Below are 6143 nucleotides of genomic sequence, written 5' to 3'. Positions count from 1 at the left end.
GTAACCTTATCCATGTTGCTCTGAAGATCTCCTGTCTCTGCCTTCCCACATAAGTGATTTCAGGTGGCTGCCATGCTTGCCTGGTTTTCAGATGGGTTCTGGTGATCTAAGCTTTGGTCCTTATATTTGTTTTGCTGGAGCCATCTCCCAGCAAATGTTCTTGGTCATTTGTTAAAAGTAAGAGGGGATGGGAAGAATGAAGAAAGGGCGAGAGGAATGAGGAGACGGAGATTGCAAACAGGACAGTAAGGAAGAAGGAAGACAGAAAGAAAGGTAAGAAGGCAGAGAGAAAGTGGAGATGAGATTAGAGAGGGGGTAGAAGAGAGTGGAGAGGAGAATGAACCAGAGAGAATGAGGAGGAGAGGAGAGAGCAACAGGGATGTAAAGGTAAAGGAACTTACCACCAAGTAAAGCTGATGTTCAAGTAGACGTGTTTCCCCGAGGCTGCTTGGTCCCTGTGTGTATTCTGATGTAGTCCTCAGGTGACTTACATTCCACCACCCTCTTGGCAGGAGACCTTGGAAAAGCCTTAGCCCTCTTGAGCTGCCCATCTGTAGAACGGGGACAATAGCATTTGTCTTTTCTACTTTGTAAAGTTTCAGGAACTGTAAATGTGTAATACTTCCCCCTCCCCAAATACTTTACAAACTGTCAATTTATGTACAAGTAGGAGACCTCGTTGCTATTTATTTTCCTTTGCCTTTGCTTGGAGCAAACCATAAAACAATTCATAATACAAGACTATGATAAAACTCCTGCGTAGCAAAATAAAGAAACAGGAAGAACGTTTCTACTGACAATGAGTCCCAGCAGGGGTCTCTCTATGTGGAAATATGTATTTGGTCTAATCACAACTAAATCAAGACCATGTTTTAAGGGTCCATTAAGAATAAAATTATAAGTTTTTATTACCTCAAAACTGGCCATAATGTAGAAGAAAGAATATTCTATCACTCGGAAGCTTGCATAATTTTACTCCACGTCACCACATGAGTAGTAGAGATTGAAGCAATGAGGTGTAAGGATACCAGTTAGTAGTAAGTCTGCATAGAACACGAATGGAAGCAGAGAAGGCAAGTCCCCAAAGTATTAAGGAAACTAGAAGCTTCAGAAACCAAGAGATGAGCTGGGGATGTGGTTCAGTGAAGAAGGTACTTGCTGTCCAAGTGTGAGGTTCATCAGGAGACCCTGCCTCAATAAGTAAAATGGAGAGCCATTAGGGGACGCACCTGGCTCCACATGTATGTACAGAATACATATTTGCACATACACACACACACACACACACACACCACAGATGTGAGTGCAAATTTATATATACTCTTGCATACTCCACACATCAAACACACACACACACACACACACACACACACACACACACCCCAAAGGAACAAGAGACACATGCTGAAAGTATCAAGTACCATTTGTCTAGTTTAAACAACAATACAGCAAAAATAAGAATGGTGCCAGCAAGCATGTGCGAAACACACATCAGGCTGTTTAGGAAGTAGTGTTTGGTTGTTTTGTGAAACAGAGTCTCACCTATGCAACCTGGGATGTCGTAGATCTTATATGTGACCCAGAATGGCCTCAGATCTGTAGCGATCCTCTGTTTTAGTGCTTCTCCCTTAAGCACAAGCCACACTCCTGTAATTAACCAATGCACTCACAAGCATTCCTTTAAACTTCTTCTCTGTCCAGCCTGCTATGGTATAATAGTAGAACAGCTGAAACACCGCTGTTCCAAATGATGCATGCTAAGTTGTAAGGTTACGGATGTTAAGAGGAGTAACCCAAACTCCTTTAGTATATTATGTCTACATATTTAAAAACTTGTTTTGTATGTATTTATTCAGAGTGCTCACTGACGAATACATTAGCCACAAATCACATAAATCAACAGAAATCATGAGTTTACACACACTGTAAACCTCATTGTTCATGCAGTGGGATGACTCACATGCTCAGTTCCTCTCAGCCATAAGGGACAAACAGAAGGCCAGTGGGGGGTCTTTTCACAATGCTGTCATGCACAAACATGCTTTGCATTTTCATGTCACTTGGCCCTCTGCTCTGCATGCTAGAACTCAACTAAGCACATGAGTACTGAATTTTTAGCAAAATGCTCTCTTTTCTTTCTTTCTTTTTCTTTTTCTTTTTCTTTTTTTTTAACAAGACTCTGATAGCCTTGGATGTGGAACGGCTCCTGATGGCTCATGTACAGAGACACAGTCTACAGTTTGGAACTATGGGTAATAAGGATGGCTACTTATAAGACATGGAGTCCAGATCTGTGGCCATAGTAGGCGAAAATGCTCTTGGAAAGATCTCAGCAATTCTTCCTTTTTCATTCTTGCCCTAGTCTTGTGATAAGCAGCTTTATTCACCACCACCCTGATGGGCCATGCTACTTCAGGCCCCAAGGCAACATGGACTGGATCCTCCAAGACAATGAACTGAGATAAAACCTTTTCTCTTTGTAAGTTATTCATCTGAGGTGTTATAGTGAACTCAACTTATTATTAAAGTAAGTGTGTGTGTGCATGTGTGTGTGTGTGTGTGTGTGTGTGTGTGTGTGTGTGTGCGTTCCATAATTCAGTTTTGGGATCTGAATTTTTAAATTTCTCTGGTTTAGTCACCACCACCAACAAAATTGATAGTTTTGACATTTTGATGAGAATAACCAGCTTTTACAGTTTCTGGATTAAAATGATAAGAGCAATCAACTTAAAAAGGAATAAATGAAATCCCCAATCACTATATTTAATATACTGTTCATAAAGTGGAGTTTAAATTTATGGAGTTGCTTAAGGAGCCAGAGAACTCTGTTACTTGTTAATATAAGACAATACCTAATCCTCCTTCCCAAGATACCCAGACACCCCTCTGTTCATGGTTGATGCTTCCAAGGTGCTCACCTGCATCACGTGAGCATCTCCAGGATCCAGGACTCCTCTTCATCCTTGTGTGAATCAGAGGTCACATGCTCTTTAGTGGCAGCCTACTGAGACCTGTTGAAAGGACTCCAGCTCTGAACCATTTACATACATCAAATAGGTGAATGGTTAGCAATGTGTTGTAAAAGCCACTGCAAATTCAAATGCAACCCATCTCCTGCTCTGGGACTCTATGATAATTCAATGCCAAGAGGCCTCATAATGAAGCGCCCCTACCAAATCCTCTTATGGCTTGTTCACATCAAAAAGTTTTTATATCCAAGTTCAGGTTCTATCCAAAGAGAATAAGCCATTGAGTTACTTGAAATTTTATTGAGTTCCAAATTATTATAGCAATAATTTTCAGATACAATAGCTGTTATCAACATTGTTCTCATATTTACAGAGCTATCTTAGCAGTCATAAAAAATATATTGTAAAATTTAGAGTTTAATAAACGAGCTCTCTTGTTGACTGGGGATTGTCTCCAACCAAATAGGTGTTCTCTCATACCCTGTAATGTGTCTCTCATACTGCAAGGTGAGAGCCTGCTTTGGGGCAAAGTGGAAATCGTACTGTGCCTGCTTGGGTAATAGGAAATGATGTAATGAAGTCAGGACCATGAAAATAATCGGAAAGCCCTGCCATTATCCAACACCCTCAGGAATGTCTTCCAGTTTTGAACTGACAAGGGCTTAGATAATTTTCTGTTATTAAAAAAACAAAAAGCAACCCTGAATCTGCAGAGAGCAGTGTGATGATTCCCTTCACTAATTAATTGGACAATTGGGACAGGTCAGATAAACAAGCAAATCACCAAGGCTTCCAGTGGAATGGGCTCTGGTTATTTATATATCATCTGTTTTGTGGCATGGGTGCCAGGGCTTGAGCCCAGCCCTCCTGCACGCCAGGGAATCATCCCACCACTGTGCTACACACACTCTTTGCATGACTTCAAAAACCCATTTAAAGACTTGTTCAACCAATATCACCAAACCATAAAGAGCTGGACATAGTGGCTCATGCCTATAATCCCAACACCTGAGGAGACAAAGCAGGAGGGCTGATGCACATTTGGGATCAGCACAGACTACATAGTAAGTTATGGGCCAATCTGGGTTACAGAGTCAAATGAACAAATAAGCAATCCAGTAGAAAGCACCCTAACTACAAAGGACAATTTGGCAATGTGATGGCTTAACATGTCTGGTCTTAAATTATGTCATCTTAAAATGTAGATGAATGTGAATGCCTGTCTTGTTGAGTGAAAATCTTCCATTTCTGGCTTACAGTAGGCACTCGATGACTGTTCACTGAGAACCCTTAACAGCCTTGGAAACCTAAGTTAACAAGCTTCAGGAGGCCTTTGACACATCTAATTCATTCAAGTTAGAGAACCCACTAAGTAGGCTGGGCATGGTCTGATAATACAGCCTGGTTCCTACTAAAGGAAATTGCCCATAAGAACTCTTTGACTTCGTAGACATGGGACTGTAAACTGAAGGTGATCAAGAACAGATGACCTCTGGATGGTTTGGAGGGCAGTTTTGATCCACACCATAAAACACTGGTGACAGACATACATGGTTCTCAGATCAAAGCAAAAAGCAGATCCTGGGAGCCTTCAGCTTTGCAGTTTTCAATCTGTCACAGAAGAATACTGCTACACACTACATCCTGATTCATGGAGTTAATATCCCAGTACTCAGGCTGCCCTCTTCACACACTGTTAAAAATTATCCTACTAAGAAGGTGACTTAGAGGGTGAAGTCCTTGATGGAAAAGTGTAAGAACCTGAGTTAGGATCTCCAACACCTGTGTAAAACAAAATAAAACAACGGGTCAGGTGTGAGTGCATGGGCATGCAGTCCCAGAGCCAGGGGACAGAGACAAGAGGGTTTCCATGAATCAGTAAGCCTTGGGCTTAGTGAGAAAACTCATTGTAGAACTAAAGTAGGAAAGAATAGAGGAAGACATATGGCATTGGCACCTAGCCTACCCATGCACACAATATAGGCAAGAGCATGCCACCACACAGAACCCCCATATATACACCATATAAATATAGTGTATGCATATATAAAACATAAATATATTCATATATTTTAATGATTAAATTTATTTGTTTTATGTATGTGAGTACACCGTGGCTGTCTTCAGACACACCAGAAGAGGGCATCAGATCCCATTACAGATGGTAGTGAGCCACCATGTGGTTGCTGGGAGTTAGACTCAGGACCTCTGGAAGAGCAATCAGTGCTCTTAACCTCTGAGCCTTTTCTCCAGCCTCCATATTTATTTATATATTTAAAGATTATATATCATATACATCTATAATTTATATTTATATGTTTACATATCATGTATTGTATATAATATATAAATATGTAATATAAATATATAATAAAAATAAAAATATATACATATGATAAATATATAAAATATAGTACATATACATATAATAAATATGTTATATATACATATGTATTTATAGTGTGTATGTGTGTTAGTTTACTGCCATGTACCTTAGATTTTCCCCTACTTCAAAATTCTATTTTTAGTACTCAGTACTGAGAACAAAGTTTATATTTCAGGCTGGGCATGGTAGCACAAGCCTGTAATCCCAGCACTTGGGAGGCATAAACAAGCATACCCTTGTGAGTTCCACGCTAGCCTTGTCTGCATAGTGAGTCCCTGTTCCCTCCCCACACCAAAGTTTATGATTAAGACCTGTTTGTTTTTCACCCTGGATTAACAAGAAGAGGACGCCTAGAAAAGTAGTCAACCTCTTGTAGTTATTTACTTGGAAGTTCCTGCAGCGCATCTCAGCTAAAGGCTTATGCTGGCCACAGAAATCCCTGTAATATATACCATCATGTAACACGTGTCATGTATTACCGAATGACATTGCTATTACTTTGTTGGTTACTCACTGTCTATAGCACTTCAGTATTTTGACATCCTTGTATAACTCAGGCTAGAACTGGTCAGGTGACTAAATGAAGCATTAGCAATGGCTGCTACATCTCAAGCTATGGAGATAGAAATCTGACAGGGGACAATCCCATCATGGCATCCCATATCCACACCATCTAAGAGAACTTTTCTCACAGGCCATCCTTATGACATTTGTTTTGTGCATAAGGGAGAAATCTTAGCAACCTAGGTGACCTCAGACTCCACATGCCCATTTGAACATGAGTCACT

The sequence above is a fragment of the Mastomys coucha genome, unplaced genomic scaffold, assembly GCF_008632895.1.
Source record: "Mastomys coucha isolate ucsf_1 unplaced genomic scaffold, UCSF_Mcou_1 pScaffold5, whole genome shotgun sequence".
Lineage (NCBI taxonomy): Eukaryota > Metazoa > Chordata > Mammalia > Rodentia > Muridae > Mastomys > Mastomys coucha.
The sequence above is the reverse complement of the archived record's forward strand: the minus strand, read 5'-3'. Positions refer to the sequence as shown.